This window comes from Temnothorax longispinosus, chromosome 2 (assembly GCF_030848805.1).
Source record: "Temnothorax longispinosus isolate EJ_2023e chromosome 2, Tlon_JGU_v1, whole genome shotgun sequence".
NCBI classification, from domain to species: domain Eukaryota; kingdom Metazoa; phylum Arthropoda; class Insecta; order Hymenoptera; family Formicidae; genus Temnothorax; species Temnothorax longispinosus.
The window spans coordinates 3,765,182-3,784,201 of NC_092359.1; the positions used below are offsets into that span (position 1 = coordinate 3,765,182).

General features: G+C 38.8%; 1 protein-coding gene across 2 annotated transcripts in view; it reads right to left on the reverse strand.

Annotated features, from left to right (window-relative positions):
• The window catches only part of Dpr12 (defective proboscis extension response 12), a 276,297-nt gene extending 261,807 nt beyond the window's left edge, over nucleotides 1-14,490 (reverse strand). The window contains exon 1 of one of the 2 annotated variants that reach the window (XM_071771541.1): nucleotides 14,137-14,490. The gene's annotated coding sequence lies outside the window, so the exon portion shown is untranslated. The remainder of the gene's footprint in view (nucleotides 1-14,136) is intronic. The other variant, XM_071771540.1, reaches the window with a different exon arrangement.
• Nucleotides 14,491-19,020: the final 4,530 nt, after the last annotated feature.

Consider the following 19,020-nt stretch of genomic DNA (forward strand, 5'->3'; position numbering starts at 1 on the left):
GCAAAGCCTCGCCCTTAAATTCTTCGTCTCATCCGTTCGTGCTTGCACGTTTCCCCGTTCTCTTTCTCGTTTCCATCTTTCTAGTAGCGGTCTTCAAAGTTACATCTACCCGCGAATTCACGCTGCGCTGCTGCGTTCGTCAGAAACTCGCAGTCATAAAGTAACACGCTCCGCGACGGATATTTGCGAAATACAGCGAACTTTATGCAACAGTAATTGAGCATTCACGAAAATTCATATACCAAAGTCACGTTTGACTAAGAATGAAATATTTTCATATATGAACGTCATATATCATTGTAGTAAGTTTATTTATAAAAAATATATACTTCTGGGGATTGCCATCAGAAATTTATGTGATTGCAATTGCCATTTTATTAAAAAAAGAGGAAAAAGTAACTTATATTTTTACAGGGAAGAATCCTCGCGTAGCGATAGTTTTTCGACTTTTCTAACTTTTTCTGATGATAGCCTATTGTGTGGACTACGCTTTTTTTTATCAAAACTATTTCCTTAAATGTATCCGGCCAATTCGAATTTGTAATCTCGTCGATATTTCGGTAGATACCAATCAAATTCGTCGAGAAAGGGGGAATCGCGCACTCACGCACAGTACGAGAGGGTACGAGATTTCGAGATAAAAAGAGATTGCCGGCTTTTCGTTGGCTGTGTTCCAGGATTTCTCGCGGCCGCATTTCTGCCTCGCGATCTACGTAAACTTTACCGCGCTCTTCCACGCTATGGATTGTTCCTGAGCGGACCGTTTGTTTCCCCGTTTATGGAACCTGCTTACCCTGTCGGGTTTCGCTTTACTGCCTCATGCCGGGCCATTAGCCACCGTTTGGAGAACGCGGGATTCTTGCGGTAGCTGAATGAATTTGAGACGCTGTCTAATATTTCGTAATAATTATTCTGGAATAATTATTCTGGAAATAGGATCGGTTGTCCGATACGACGTGTATACTTCGAAATTGTTACACCTCGACACCTCGTTTCAATAAATAGCGAGAATTGGTTTCGTGGAATTGGGCATGTATTTCTCAGGATATATTAATATTTGAATGTCATTGGAGAAATGTGAAGAACTGTACTAAAATTAAATTCTATAAAATCAGCTATAATAAGGTAATTAATTGTCGCTGCATTATAAATATATACCGTACGTATCAAAAGTTCCAGAACGGCAAATTATCTCAGAAAGTATTGATTTATTGGACAAATAAAATATGTTTCAGATAAAAGTTGGAGGGTTCAAAGAGGGCAATAGACGATCTTAGATTTTGGATCTGGGGGTCCAAGGTGGGTTTAAATTAATGCTGGGTCTACAATGCGAGTCGCAAGGTCGTGAGTCGCAAGAATTGACCAATCACAGTCGATTATTCTCCTCAAATTCGACTGTGATTGGCCAATTCTTGCGACTCACGACTTTGCGACTCGCATTGTAGACCCAGCATAATTAGTAGAAAAGGATGATACAATAAAAAATAAGAGTTCCCATTTAAAAAATTTAACTTGAACCCTACTGGGCCCAACACAGACCCCAGATCCAAAATCTAATAAGATCGTCAATTGGCCCCCTTTGTACTCTCCGACTTCTATCTGAAATATTTTTCCAATAAATCAATACTTTCTGAGATAATTAGCTGTTCCTAAACTTTTGGCACTTTATGCTTATTAATTCTTAAATTGATGATTATTAATTCTTAGTTCTACAAATGTACGTACATCAGAAATTTATTTTGTCTTTAGCAGAGAAAGAGAGAGAATGAAAGAGGAGAGAGAGAAATAAAGATTTATAAATTTATATTATAAATAAAATATACAATTTTTCACGCGCAGCAACGTTTTAATTAATTTTCACGGGAAAATTATGCGCGACTTTGATGCGAAAATATGCACAACGGGATCACAGGAAATTATATCCTACAGTCGTTGTCACCTCGAAACCTCGGCGGGCCCTTCCATCATTAAACCCATCAGACGACTCGCACGAACGCTCGCGTGAAACCGGTCGAAAATGCGGCGCGTTGGGGACGCTAAATGTACTCACGCGCAAACATTACCCTCTATGTGTACGCTCGAACGCCCGAGTTCTATGTCTCGTCATAACCGCGTCGAAATTACGCGGTCCTTTTAATGAACGCAGAGATATTACCCCGTAGCCCTTTTGCCACCCCGTCCTCGTTGGCGCGGCAGCGGCGACGGGCAGGCTATTTACAAGCGTTTCTCCTAACAATAAGTCTCACGATATTTTCGCTATGAAGAAGACCGATATAAATTCTCGGGAATTTATCAGAGCCGCGAGTAGCGCCTGTGAAATTTTTCCTGGCGAAGTGTATGTAAGCGCGTCTCGACACAAGTTTTCTTAGGGATTTACCGGCATTAAGAATGACTTGCTTTGACGGTCTTATTATGAAATTTACGCTTGACATTAACCGTGGTTGAGTAACGTGGGTTGTATTGTATGACGACAATTGACGACAATTGAAGCCAACTGACCTTATCTTAAAAGTTTTTTTATGCATTTTTTGTCTATTATATGACGACAACTAATCTTATCTTGAAGTTTTATATATATATATATATATATATATATATAATTAAATTAACATTTCCGTTAGTTTTTGCATAAAAATTCAACATTTAATGTGTCATGTGAAAAAAAGATTTGAAACCCATTCTATATAAACTAAAAATAAGTCCATCAAAATCTACTTGTGGGAAAACAGTATTTTCGATTTATATTCGAATATTTTTCTCTTCTCTGAAAGTTCAAAGGGGGATGTATTCTACCCTTCCGAATGCGTCATGGTACCCATGAGACGCCGCATATCAATGTGTACATGTGCGCTGTCAGACCGGCATATTGGAAATCTTATTTGCGAAAATAACGCGGTTCTTTCGCTATTGGCAAATTATCTCTTGCGTTTCGGAAGGGCGATTGTTCATCGCGGGCGGAAATCGAAGAGCAAAACGATGGAGGAGAATGGAGGTTGGACGGACTAGTTGGAGATAAATAGGAAAAAGAAAGGCGTGCTATGAAACGTGCGCGACGGCTGTGTTACCTCGAGCGATAAACTCTGGCGGAGCGATCCTCAGGGAAATAAAGTTTCAGAATGGTAGCGAAGAGAGGCGCCTCGGCGACTCCACCTTCGTCGTCGCCGGCCGGTCCTCCTTCGCTTGACCTCCGACAAATCGCGCGAGGAGCGTCAGCCTCGTTGGTTTTCTCTTACACTTACACCACAATTATAAGGGACATTCGTGTGAGCGTAAATTCGATGGGACTTGACTCTAGTTAGGATCAAGAAAAAAAAACATAGAAATTCTTTTATCCACACGTCGCGAATCACAATGGGAAAATGAGATTTTATGGTGACTATTAAAAGTTTTTAATATAAAAAATAAGAAAAATATACATTGCATGTTTCAAGATGCACAAGGGCATAATTCTAATTTAAGGCTAAGGTATATTTGCTATGTTGGGCGAAATAAGAATTATACAGGGAAATATCTTTAAATCTCTACGTTTAGTTTAAAACGATATTTTATCTTGAACTTAGATTTTATAAAAATTCCCGTAAGTTTTCTCTAAATCTGAATTAATGAAAAGTTACTGGAGTGGCATACTTTAGACTGACGCATCAGTGATTATTCACTGATATCGGTAAATCGGTATGCTACTTCAGTATGATTTTTCACTAATTCAGATTTAGAGAGTTTATTAGATACTAATTCAAATTACTTTTCTATTTATTAAAAATTAGATTTATTTTTCTGCAATACATTTTCATAATTAACATGATACGAATTAAGAAAGAAAAAACGATTCTTTCTTAAAAGTATTTGAATGTAAGATTATAGATATTTTTTGAAATTGTAGTCGTTTCGTTTTACGATGAAGAATTCGCAGGAGTTCAAAGAAACAATTAAATTTTAATTAATCTTGGTAAAATGTTTCCTCAATAAAGATTTGCCACGATTAAAAGTGATTCTCAGATTTTTGCTTCGCAGATCAAGTTGTCTCCCAAGAGTAAAAAAGAAGTTAATAATGCCTTCTGTAATTAATTTTATTTTATGTTCAATGTATTTTCCCAATATAACTGTCAAAGGTGTTTCTAATTAAATTTTAAAGTTCTTTTATGAGTTCTTATTTTGACGTGTTATTGAACTAAGTTCAAACTTAAAGTTCCAAATTAGACGCGGTTTATTTTAAGCATGAATTAAATTAATGAAGTCTTATACTTCTGAGTTGGTCCGTTTTCAACGGTAAACTACTTGAATATTAAGATTGTAAAACCTACTTCACTAAACGCTCGAAATGTAAAGGTTCAATAAATTTTCGATATCTTCATAATTGGGAAAGATTACGACTTCGAAGGGTCAATCCCGATCAATCCAAGGGAGATTTCCGGCCTCATTGGCGTTATTCCTTTATAGCTTCATCTCCGTCGTGTTCGCTGAGGCGAAAAGGATCTCGAGCAATGCTCTGTCTTAGAGGCGGATGGTTTGACTCCCGTCTCCTTTCCCCATCTTCGATCCTTCGTGATGCAAAATAGAACTCGGATGAAAAGTCACGGGGTCGGAGAAAATGCGATTCGCCAAGAAGATTCGTCGCGCTGATTTCTCAACTGCGGCAACGAGAGCGAATCAAGATCTGAATGTGAGAATTAGGCGAACACATTCTTTCAAGTTTCATAGAAAGGTTGAATAGTTTCATGGGATTCTAATACAATATTTCAATAAATATTAAAGTCTCATCTCGTTATTGAGAGAATAATGAAGGAGAGGGAAATAATTTTGATTGCTAATTTTGGTAATAATAATTTCATTAAATTATAATTTCCAATATTACTACAAATTAATATATTATCAAATTGCTAGCAATATTGGTGATAACTTAAAATATATATATTGCATTAAATTAATTATATTTTTAATTTGGGACAATTTATGAATTTACTTGTTATGTGTCCATGTCTTTAAAGTGAGGAGTTAAAAGATGATGATCAATGTCACAATATCATTTATATATGTGCATCATTTAGAAGTATATAGATTAATATTTTTGGTTTAGCTGGTACGAAAATTATAGTATTTTTGTCGCTACGTCATAAAGTCGCGCTGTTCATTATTTTTGTCGCTTATCCAGGTACGGTAGTGTATTCCATAGGCGTTGTCGCCTAATGAATATCTCATACCCCAAAGCGGACGTGGCACGCGACATTAATTATTACGCGTCGAATTAATATTCCGCATTTACGGCACCGTGCGAGAAATCGGTGACTTCCTTTTCCGTGTACAAACGTGCGTAGACACACGCACGTGCACTCATGCCTGCGTGCGTGCGTGCGTGCGTGCGTGCATGCATGCGTACATTCGTGCAACGCAGTTAAAACGCGACTCATTACGACTGCGACTGCTCTGACGACACTAGGCTCGTATATCAAACCGAAGGGGTTACTCATTTATAATTTACCCAAAGCGCGCGCAGCTCGCGCAATGTTCCTCGGTTGCTACCCCTTGCGGCATGCAATAAAAACAAGATGACCTGCGGCCGCGTGGGGTCACTACACTTCCGTCATTTGCATAAGGCGTCGAGAGCTAGGCCGAACGAGAGCTGTGCCAAATAAATCCTTGTGATTTATGCGCGCCTGACGATATACGTTCCCGAGTGGACTGGCGCATCGAAGGGATATTCGCGGAAGGTGAATCTACTCGAGAAAATTCCGATCGCCACATTTTCCCTTATGCTATATCCTTATCAATCACTGTCCCCTAGCTTACATCGTATAGGACATGAACGCATTATCCTTACTTATATATCCTACGACTCAATGTTCCCGGGACCTCGCAACCGGACGGACTTAGAGATTCAAGGGAAAGGAAAAGAAGATAAGAAGCTGAAGAAAGCTGGAAAGACCGAAAAGGGATAAGAGCACGAGAAAATTCGTTCGTAATTACGATTTCCCGTCGGACGGGAGCTAAAAGCGTTAGTTTTCTCAGAAATATTGAAGACGCGGATGGGAAAGTTGTAATCGAAGTTCTTGATACCGTTTTCTTGTCTAATCTAAAATGTCTTGCGGCAAACTTCTTTAAAGAGTTTGTGTATTTAAATATACATATAATACCCCCAAAGATTATGTAAATTGCGCTATAATTAATATAAAGAAGCGTTCCATCTTTTGACGATGCAATTTGTGCTGTAGACCGGAATTACTGTCCGCGGGAGAAAGTTACCAATATCTAAAGTACGCGAAAGTAGATAGGGTCGTCCTCGGTGGGCCGTTGAGCGACCCTTGTTTAGACTCGGGGTGGGACTGGATTTAAAGTCAGAGAAGTGTGAAAGAATAGATAGAGAGGAGACGAGGGAATTCATACGTATTATATACCCCACCTGGGAGGAGAGTGTGTCAGACGGAAAGATACGTGCGATAAGGAAGACAAACGACGAACGATAAAACGGCGGATGGCTTCCCGGGAGTTGTCCCGCGCGCGGGGTCTGATCATTATTAATGAGCTAAGTGCGTCGTTATAGGCTTATTATCCGGCCGTTCTAATTAAATTGGATTAGCGCAATGAAGCGTACTATGAAATTCTCGGTAAATGGTCCCACCTCGACCCTCCCGCTGCACCCCGCATCATTCGCCTCGACGACGACGATGACGACGACGTTGTCGCCGACATGCGACATCGACGGATACGCGCGATAACATCTTTTGACGAATTTGATTACGTACATATAACGCACGATTATTACGTACGGCTCTTCCATTTAGTACGCCTAGCTAATTTCTCCGCGCACGAATATAGTCAGATGTTATTAATGAAAACATTAAACGACCCCTATTAGCGTCATTACGCGAATGAGATACAAGCGATATATTATATAAGACACTCATATTAACGGACATATGAAGGATTTATAGCCTGGCTTCAATGCTGGGAATTATTTTGCATTATGAAATCTTATCACTGGCTTTTAATTGTTAAGTATTATATCTGCTTCTTCATTTCTCGCGAAAGGTTTGATCGCAGCCTTGATGGAGTTTCCATAACTCTCACGATCGATCGGTTTAAGCTAAGCCATCTGTTCAGTCGATTCACTTATTAATTTAACACTGAACGAGATATTGAAGAGGAAATGAGATAGAACGACGTTCTGTGAAGAGGAATTCTCGAAGCGTTAACACGTTTCCTGCCGCGTGAGGTGTATTAGTTGAACTTTTTGTTCAGGCCGTTTGATATTTTTGCTACTAAATATAACATTATTATAAAATATTTTATAAAATCATGTGCTGAGATGCTTAAATATTATATATAACGCAATTATCGCATAATGGAAATCGTTACACTTTTTTCTTAGTAATAATGAATTTATAATCTTATAAATATTACACAATATATATAAGCAAAACTATTATAGTCTCGACATCGTGGGGCGCATGCGATCTGAACGGAAAATTATGGATTTAACAGGGAACGCGCGTTAGTGGAAATCACAATCTAAAATATTATTACAACGCATTAATACCTATATTGTTCTAAATTAATCATCAAACGCAAAAATATTGCACTAATTGAGTCAAGCTTTTGCAAGTAGATTATAATAAACGTATCTAGTGCGATACGATGTGGCAAGAGAAAGATCATCGATCAAGAAAAGCGAGCGTTAGGATTTAATTAGAACGTCGTTCTCGCCATCGTCGTCGCCGTTTCTCGCTGACGAGTCGGCAAATCGCTGTCTCCACCATCCTGCCAACTCCCATCCATCCTTAATTATTCAGACCGGCTATAACTCACGTTTTAAGCGTGGCAGCAGTAATTGGTGTGAAACTAAAGTAAAGTTTGAATCGTCGTCATCGGCCTCGTACGCGGATCGTTGTACGATATATATACCTGTGCAACGAGCGATCGAGCGCACGAAGTGTCAAAACGTCAAAAGTGCCACGGCAGCATTGGCGGGAAACTAGCGAAATAACGTAATAGAGATATTTTCTTGTTAAGGTCGCGACAATGACCGCGAGAAATGCCGAGGATTAAATCTTGGGAGAAACGACGTGCGGCGTGGCGGCGCCGCGTTTATCCGTATAACTTTTGCTTTTAATTAAGCTCGGGAAGTTATTCGGCGTTTTGCGCACCGCCATACTAACGCCGCCGTATTAACATCCGCGTGCTTTCCGTGATCATGAGGTGCGGCCGACACGAGCAGTTAATTAATATCCGCGATTTCAGGCGGCAGGCTTAATACGCCGTGTTACTCGACGATTTTCAAAATGCGATTAAGCGCCATTGTTTCCGCGGCGGGCGAGAGACGACGGGAAACGAGGAGAGTTTTTCAATTTTTGTCCGGATCGCGAATTAGCCGCGAATCTAAAATAGGTCGCTATAATGCGATTATCCACGGTAGCAACGAATGTTAAACGACTACCACCGTCCGTCGAGAGAGCGTTGTGTATTTGGCGTTGAATTCGTACAATGACTATAATAGCCCGACAATGTCATTAAGCGATTCGTTGGTGCATTGGTCGTCAACACCCGCGTGGATCAACGTGACCAATTTATCTCTATTTAACTACGACAGCAACGTTCCATTTTTACACACAAAACGGTTTATTTGATCCTATACGGCGCGTTCTCTCCATCACCGCGGTATCATTAGTCAATCTAATGAAAGTTATATTAAGCAGTGATATTTATTGCAAAATGTTCTTATGAATGATGGAACAAACACGAAACTATCAATTATTATTAAATATGCACTATTAATAATCATGATAATAATAATACGGACAACACTCACATAACATTCTTATTAAGCTTCAAATAGTTAATCATTGAACATTTGCTTTCAAATCATTAAAACTATTTAAATATTTACGATTATATTTTTAGAATAATATTTGAACTTTAATGATTAGACATATTTATTGTTTCTACGACTTTTGAATGGCCGTCGATAGTTATCAATGATGTTAAAAATAATATTATTAGATAATAAATAAATAAGTAAGAGTTTGTTATGTATAAAAACAAATATAAAAAGTCAAGGGTCAAATATGAGAAAATAAAATTACAGTTGAATATAGCTATAGTTTATTGTCCAAGGGTAGACAAAGGCAACGTGAACGTTTCGACTGTACTAATTATAAGTTGTCAGCAAAATTGAATAAATTAAAAAATGAGCGAATTTAGATGTTGACCACATACTATGAGAAAGAATATTATGCGGAATTGCATCATATCATCTTATTGTGCTTTGATTGACAAAATTAAATTATTGCTCCAATTGCAAAAACACTTTCAACGTATGTACATATACTTTCTTTTTCTCTCCTGGGCTCTTCTTTTCGCCATAATAACACGCCAACATCATCAATTTCAATCTCGGAGCTCATTATTCTTAACCCATAACTTCTCATGACATAGTTTTCATACACGTCGCAACCATGTCTCGATACGAGATCCTACTCCAGGATACTCGAGATTATACGAGGATACCGACTCCCCTTTTTTTAGCAATCTCGTTTCTCGAGCAGGAAACACCCCGGTGTACCACACGACAAGACCCTTGTAGCGCGGATATAACGCGTGTTAGTCGTGCTCGTGAGCAAACAACCGTAGGGTTGACTGCAATTAAGACTTCGAACTCGCCAGTCGACGTTAATGGATATCTAATTTGCTCTCGTTCGACTTGCGGTCCAAAGGCGACAAGGGTCGCGTAAGCGAAGACAAAGGGAAAGGAGCCGGGATCTCCGGGGTAAGGGAAGAGGGAAAAGACGAGGTAGCGATGTTCATTGTCCTGTCGCGAGAGTCAAGTTTGGTAGGAATGACAGGTCGATATCGCGAACAAAAACGTAAGACACGCTTCGACAGAAAGAGAGAGAGAGAGAGAGAGAGAGAGGTGTGGTATAGACAGAAAGGTTTCTTGCCTACGCTCCGGAGAGTAGCTTGCGCAACTACGTAAAGTATACATATTATGTAAAGGCAAGGTAGAAACAGCATGTAAGTATCGGTAACGGAAATTGGAAATTCGTAAGTGCATGACGCGGAGATTACGTAACGGGGGTAGATAGTTTGATTTCGCGCGCGGTGATAGTGACTGTGTAAACAATTTTCGTCAACATACCGGCCGAAATTATATGTACATATCTACCGCGAACGCGATATGCGTTATTTTCATATAGTAGATTGTTATCGCGTGAACGTTTGCCTTCGTAATACTGCTGTCAAAAATACATATTGGAATATAATAGCAGAAATATGATGCACGCATAATAAACGATTTATTTTAACAGTAAATATTTCCTATAACTTCTCTAAAATGATATAATAATGGAGAATGATAATAATATATTATGCAAATTATGAAATTTGTTGTATCTTACACACGTATAGGTATACAAAATATGTAAATTACGCTAATAAATATATTGGTTATATACTGAAAAGCTTCTACCAATTATAAATTGCCAGAAGAATTATAAATTAGAGAAGAGGAAAATATGATTAAATTATAAAACAGTTAGAAAGATAACGTGTCCTGAAGAATAAACGCAAGAAAGCGAAGAGTTACAGATTATAAAAAGGGATAATCTTTCTAAGTGAACACTTTGCGGTGTGTTGTATTGACTAACAGTGGAGTCAAGTCGAGAGACAGGAAACATCCGGTTCGAGAACAAAGGCAGAGAGGAAGAGGGGGTGAGAGAGAGAGAGAGAGAGAGAGAGAGAGAGGGGAGAGAGGGGCATAGAAGAAGAGGAGATCACTTGTCGACATACCACCGCACGTAATTTCCTGACGGCGTTACCATGCCTAGGAGAGCAAAACGCCGAGGAGAGGGAGAAGGAGGGGCGAAAACTGGGGTGGCTCGTAAAATTAACGTAACTACATCGAAACCTCGAGCCTTCAGCTACGCGAGAGCTACGTATCCCGCGCTATGATCAATGACACATCACTGCACACAGCGGTGCGAAAGCGTACTCCGTCGCTCGCGTAGGGTTCGAAATTTATAGTGACCTGACTCACGGAGCGTTATACCCGGAAACTCCGCAATCGCGACGGATAGTATAATAAATTAAATTAAGAAGGGCGCTCCTCAAAGGACGACGCGGTTAAGTTGAGCAGCCGGAGCGAGCTGCTTTCGTAATGCATACGTCTTGCGCCGCTCGTGTGACCGGGTTTTAGACAGATATTCGAGACTTGAATTTTCTCCGGCGATTCGTAGTTTGTATATAGCGCGAGAGAACATTACATAATAAGGAAAGTATCTAGATTTATATAAATCTGTCATCAGGATACTTTTCGTAGTTTGAAATCATTTAATTGCGATTATGTTATGAATTAAGATAATTTTACAGAAAACTACGAGAGTGAGTCAATAATCATCCGCACTCTGTTTCTATAATTTATTAGAACAATAGTAGGGAACGTACAATTACATTATTTTTCAACATAATCGCCTTGTTTTTCAACGAACTTGTTCCAGCATTCCACAAGCTTGTATATACCTTTGGAAAAAAAGTTTTTGGTTTTGTCTCTTTACGACATTGGGTTTCGAGAGCATCCTGCATATAGTTCAGATCTTGCTCCCTCACATTATATACCATCTATTTGGTTCATTTAAAGATGCTTTAAGAGGTCGTCGATTTGCTAGACCAACATGCAAGAAGCGGCACATACATATAGCTAAAGGACAGACCAAAAATATTTTTTTCGGGGGTATATGCAAGCTTGTGGAACGCTGGAACAAGTGCACTAAAAAGCAAGAGGACTATGTTGAAAAATGATGTGATTGTACGTTCTCTTCTGTTAATTGTTCAAATAAATTATAGAAATAGAGTATGTGTAATTTTATTGATTCACCCTCGTATATTAGTAGCTTTATATCGTTTAAAATATGTTCTGATAATTTAAAGTTGGATTATTGACTTACCCTCGTATATATTAGTAGCTTTAAATCGTTTAAAATATTTTCTAATATGTTAAAGTTGAATATGCAATACTAATATACTAAATTTATTATACTGCAGCATTGCGGCTCTAGGTTTCAATTTTAATTAGGGTGGATTTTACAGAAATAGAAAAGAGTGAAAAACGTTATTTCCTAAAAGAAACACAATTATCGATAACTATGTTTATTTTATGAATTCGATTTTTTATGAGCCTCTTGACTTCACTGTTATTTCCTAATTCATGAGAATTGTCCACGTAACTGACACATAATTGACACCCAATTAGATCATTCAATCTATCTGAAGGACAAATGACAGCTAAATTGGATTAAAATATGAATTTCTACAGCGGTGTGGAAAATGTACCTGTGCGCATTTAAAGACACGTATATTGTAATTGTTTGTGAATAGTTTTAAGTAAAATGTTCTAAAGGAAAGAGCAAGCAATAATCGGCTAGAAACTAATGATCGTGTCTCTTATCGTCTTATCTCGTCGTTATATACGCGCATATCGGTTTAATAACAGTAAAATCAACGTGACATCTGGCAAACATTAAGACCTTAACCACGCGAACGATGCTGCGTGATGATCAATGGCACGTCACGCGCCGTGTTATAGAGGCTTATCCACTCGCATAGTCAGGATTTATAGCGATTTAAGTGGCCTTGAATTTCAAGAAATAAATTACCCTCTCGCGCTATTTACGCTTTACAAAATATGTCATGCGTTTGTGCCAATTAGAAATTATGTCATATTCAAAATGATATATGACCTAATTGTCTACACATTTGAAAAAAGACGAATCGAGAGGACGAAACTTTCGAAAAACGCATGAAAACCGTGAGAAATTATTGCGACGATGATGTATCCGCTTAACTAATTAATAAAAAACCACAATTGTGGAATCCCGATAATCCGTCATTGATAATCGAAGAGATTAATGTCCATGAGATTCACGGTGGATTTCACAATAGAAAAACAAATAGCTTGAGTAGAAGTGGAGCCTTGATAACACAACGCGCAACGCACATCGATAGAAAGCTTTGTAATTCGCCGATACCCGAGATCTGTAGAGAGTCTAGGGTCTGATCGGGTTTGTAGTAACTTGAATTGAACATGATGAAAATTCCTTTCAAGATTTTAATCATGACAAATCGCTCTGCAAAGCGGATAAGGGCATTGAAGACTTTTTAGCGGGAAATAGACGAGTGGCAAAAATCTATCACTTATAACCATCCGATAACCACAACTTCTGAAACAGTCTACGCTATTACGGGTTCGATATAGAATGCCGAGGCTAGATACCCCTGAGGCCTAATAGTTTTATGATGAAATCGCTAACGATAAAATTTCTTGCGCCATGAGAGTTAACGATATTAGGAATTCGCGACAATCGTTTCACGTTTAAAGTAGAACTGAAATTGATGGATTCGGTCTTGTTATCGATTGAAAATTAATATTTAATGAAATTAGTCGTAATATTGCATCGTGTATTATAGCTCACTATTCTTGAGTAAGACTATTTTATAAGATTATTTTTGCATTAGAACGATTAATGTACTTTAATAATCAAAATTACATTTAAATTAAAGTAATGCATAGGTATAAAAGATATTGCAGTTAAAAAAAACTAATGTCGTCCATCCAAAGGATAATAACATATAAAATGTTTTAAAATTACTTCTATTACATAGAAATCCTTTGTAAAGTAAATCCTTTGTAAATCAAACTATAAAGTAGGCACTTTTCTAAAAAAAAATTATATCAGATTATGAGTCTCTTTAATCTTAATCGTGAACAATTTCAAAGCTATATGTACTTTGACATTATTATTGAAGAAAAAGCAAATCCAAATTAATAAAAGAAATTGCAAAAAATAATTAAAAAAAACGGCAATGATTTTTATAGAAATTTGGCTTGTCATTGGACTTTTTTTGCTAAATATAACGAAAGATACGCTCGTGCATAATGACAAGTATTTAAAATCGCTCGGTGAAGATATCGGTGAATGCGAATCCGTTTATCTGACAGTTTGCTAGACAGATTTCCATCAATATCAATTCTTTTCGGCGTGACGTCGATCAACCAATCCAGTACATTCATAATCGCGTAATCCAAACACAGAGATAGAGCAAACGCTACGCCACTATGGAGAAATTATGAAATTGCCGTGATTTGGGACTCACTTGCTGCGCGAGAATGTGGTACACGGTTGGTCCTCCGCGAGATCACTTCGCGTCACGGCAGGGATGTCCTCGGGCAGACGAATCGCCGAGACGAGCTTGTCGCGCAACACAACACTCGCGGTCCGGTGTCGGCCGATCGGTGTCGTACACCGAATCGGCGACTCAACCCTCGAAGGAGGGCTGCAATCGGGGATACATGATCCCCCTTGCCCACCGGGAGCGGCTCGATCCTCCGAATCCCCGATCGTGCACCACAGCGCGGTGGAGATCACTCGAAAGCCAGTTACTCCGCACTTCGCGATCCGCTGGCTAACGCGACATATGACGAAGAGAAACGTATTAACGTCGGCCGCGAGTCACCGAAGAAAAAACTTGGGATGGTCACTGAGCTCGACGATGATGACGCACTGACATGTCACACTTGCCCAAACTTCCACCCGCGCTCGCAGGTTGTCGCGTGCACTCGAGGATAATCACACTATCCCACACAGTCCTTTTGTCGTGACCGCCGTCAGGCTGCCGTGGATGAAAGTGTGTCACTTGGAGAACTGGCTGCGCGATCGAACGTCACCACGGCGTCGCTTATCCCGGTGAAGGAACGCGGTCCCGGTAACCGATTCGCGCGTCGCGAACACCCTGCCTTCTCGGAGCGGCAGCAAGGGGGTCGGCAACGAGAGAGGGCGATCGCTCTCGGAGCGATGAAAATATCGATGATACGTCACGGATTCACGACACACGTATTTACACGCGTATCCCACGATGGGCGCAAATAATACACGCGCGTGTGTATACGCGCTAATGTATACGTGTGTATGTGCGTAAGCGCGCGCGTGTGTATGAATTTTTCGCGCTCGCAGGACGCACACGCGAGGGGGCACGGTCGACACACATCAGCCCTAGGAGAGACCCTTAGGCCGGATCCGCGGAGTTTCCTTTCACCTCGATTTTCGGTCCCTCGCCACCCCCGCGTTGCACAGGCGCGAACCGCTTTCAGAATTTCCGAGGGTCGGGCGACGCGCACGCGGGAGGGAGCGACAGCGAGAGGGAGCGTTACCCGCTGGGGTGGGAGCACCGGGGGACAGTGTTGGTGGTGGAAAAGGCGGACGGAGTACCGGGTGTGAGTGTGGATCGCAGAGCGCAAGGTAGCGAGCTCTGCCTACGCTCGAAGAGAATAAACTCCCGACTCACGACCGGTTACACCGGCATACCGAGACTACCATCGTGGCTACACGCCAATGCCCTGCCACTGGCATGGGAAGTAGGGTGTCTTGTATAGCTCGTGCTGACCGCGATATCGTGCTTGTGAGATAGTATTGCTATTGCCGCCGCTGCTGCCGCCGCCGCCGCCGTTGCTGCTGCTGCTGCTGCTGCTGCTGCTGCTGGGTTGTACGGGCGTGGAGGGAACGATAGGAAGGGATGGAGGGATGCGAAGGAGGGGTAGCGCAGGCGTTTTGGTGCACCGACGCATTGATCCCTGGAATTCGTGGGGACGACGATGAGGCCCGAGTGTGCGTCCACCCTTCGCGAGAGAAAAAGAGCGAGCGACAGGATGGGTGCCAGAGAGAGCGTCGACCGTTCTACTTGTAGCCAATGTCCATACCAGCAGGTGTGGACGAGGCCAGGATTTGGCAGTAAAGCGAGGTGTCATTGATCGGCGATCGTAGATTATTCGACTACCCCGTAGATCGATTGAGAGGAAAGAGGCAGTGCTAATGTCTAGACTGATGTCTATAAGGTTTATAATATTTATTATGTTTATATTTCTATCAAAGGAATATTCCCATAGCGCGATTAAATACGCAAAGAATTTGGGTAGAGAGATAATTAGGTTATTACTTTAATTATTCTCCGTATTAAGTTAGAAATGGAAATCCAGATGAATATTTCTTGAATGCTTCTGTTTTAGAATATTTCATAAAATGAAATAAGAGAGGAGGATAAAATTTATATTATTATTATTATTACAACATATAAATAAAAATGTGTATAACAAGCAAGCAAGCAATTTTAAAAAGTTTTTAAATATTGAAAAGTAACTGACTTAAAACGTATAAAATATTTTTCTATTGATATTTATTTAAAAAAATGAATTTTTAGAATAAAATATTATATAATAGTTTATGGAAATACACCTGCGCACGCGCCCCTATACACAAAATACACGTATATACATATATGATATACGTATACTCACACACATTTGCTAGCCAAATAAAAAGGGTATTTCGTCTCGGCTGGCCGCGATTACTCGTTAATAAAAGAACAGGGGGAGAGATGGAATAAGAAAAGAGTGAGTTGTACAGTAAGAAAAGGGAGTTAAAGCAGCGCGAACGAGCCGGCACCGAGATTTTATTGATTTTATAATTTCTCTCTCGTATCTGAAAATTCTTTTGTTCTATCTCATTGTAAAAATCGTCCGTTAATTAGACCGCGCGAGTCAAGTCATCAAAATCCATTTAATGACCTAAACGTTTATTTGCAGACTCGTTAAATTCTTTGATATTCAAAGTTTTTGTATAATATGTCATAATTATCTCTCTTTCTTTCTTTTTCTTTGATAAAAAAAATAATTAACATATAAAGGCGCACATACGATAGATATTTGAAATTAAAATGAGATGTATATTTCGAAAAATTCATTTTACTTGAAAATAGAAACGCGACTGTCGTATATCAATATATATGCATGTTGTATTTTGAAACAACAAAGGATATCAGTTCTTTTTATTTCGAGATATCGAAGTTATCCGTTTCCGCTTTGCACAGAAATAAAAGTGCTGTCCAATACGTATAGATGCTAAAAATTTCATCAGATTTATAAATAACTAATAAAAAGGAAATAATATATACATATAAGGTTAGTTATGGATTTTAGTTTATGGAAATTAGGTCAATCGGATATGTTTGCTATTCTCGAAAACCTTAAGATTACTTAGCAAGAAAAAATTAAGTTGAACAGCTTGTTTTTTTCGCACCCGATTTAGCTTCGTCGTATAGTTGTAACTGGAAATGAAGTCTCAGCGGTAGGAGACCTCCTGCAAACGATATTGATACATTTTCAACAATTTTTACGATCAGAACGATCGTCGAACGCGAATTGCGATACCTGGGACGCCGACACACGTAACACAGTTACTATAAAATATTCAGGCTTAGTCTGCGTGCGTATATATAGCGTCGTTGAATAAATAACGAAGAAGGTAGGGAATCCCGATTGGTTCATAACTCCCTTTCATCCCGGATTCTTTTGGTAGTCTCGTAACGAGAGCCACACATCTAAGGAACGTAAGGGCGGAAGGAGGGAGTTAGAGGGAGGAGGATGATTTACTTCTTTAAAGATTTATAGACTTGAGACTTTTAGTGGAAACGTAAAAAACTGTTTCTCTCGAGAAACATTAATATATAAAATAAAATTTATTAAAATTAATATTATTTATTCTAACTTCGTATAATATATATTATAGTAAGAAATAATAAAACCAATGTTTTAAAGAGACTCAAGTTAATTAAATTGTATACATTAATAGTATATTTAATAAATTTATTACAATTTTATTGATGTTAAGCAATATTATACATACATGTGAATTGCAATTTACGAATTGATATTTAATTAGCAACATGCAATGCGTAGATATACATGTATGTGCACAGAAAATATACCGAGAGTTTCGGATTCATGCTATAGATAGAAAAAGAAGAGAACAGAATTATTTTACTTCAACTAAGTTTGCTTCACGAGCTATACAGACTGATATCCTTTATACACGCAACTGCTCTCGAATCATGCTCGTTATATTGATTTAGAGAGAGGCGATAGAGAAAGAGACTTGGAATCTGTAGATACAAACGAGTAAATAAGACCTCAGTGAGCGACGACTTCGGGAGCTACGAGCTTTCGAATCGTGTTGTTTCTTTCAAGGAACGGAATAATAATTTTAACATTTTTCACAACAAAGTCGTTCTCTTATTCTATCGCATCCCATCCAAGAAAGGCGATGAAATATGCAATAATAAAAACGGAAGGATATATATAAAAAGCAAAAGATAGATACCTACTTACAGTCGGATCGTCCTGCTTTATTCAAACGGAAGAATGATGTATAACAATGCCAACTATTCTATAGATAGTTATTTTTAACGATACTTTGAACGTAGTTGTCGCTCGATTATATTTATTCTGTCGATTTCACAAAAGTACCTATATACAAAAAGTAAATAAGAAATGGTCGAACAAATGAGATACGAAATTTACACTTTTACAATATTACTCTTTTGTGTATCACGGAGATAAGATTTTAAATAAAATCTCAGATTTTAAAGATAAAAATAATATTTTTAGATTTCTATTTAAAATTATAAAATCTATTGCTCTTTTACTTAAAAATATTTTTCTTGAAACAAATTATTTTACATTTATAACAGTCAGTTAATTTATCGTGGATTAAACTTGAAAAATCATCAAACATATGCTTAACTCGTTGACTTACGATATATAATTTCAAAAACACGAGCAATTTACAACAGTCAATTAATTTACCGTGGATTAAACTTGAAAAATCATCAAACATGTGTTGAACTCGTTGACTCACGATATATAATTTCAAAAACATGAGAAATTTACAACAGTCAGTTAATTTACCGTGGATTGGACTTGAAAAATCGTCGAATATATGCTGAACTTGTTGACTCCCGATATATAATTTCAAAAACATGAGCAATCAATATCCTTTCGTGAGGCACTTTGTATTATTTTATTGTCCGATGCTTCAATATTGAAAGTAACGGATAACAAAATGCGAAATGTGCACGTAAATGCGGGTTAGACTTCAAAAACTGCGCTTTCGAGTCGCGTTGTTTCTTTCGGATTATCGAGAACCTTAT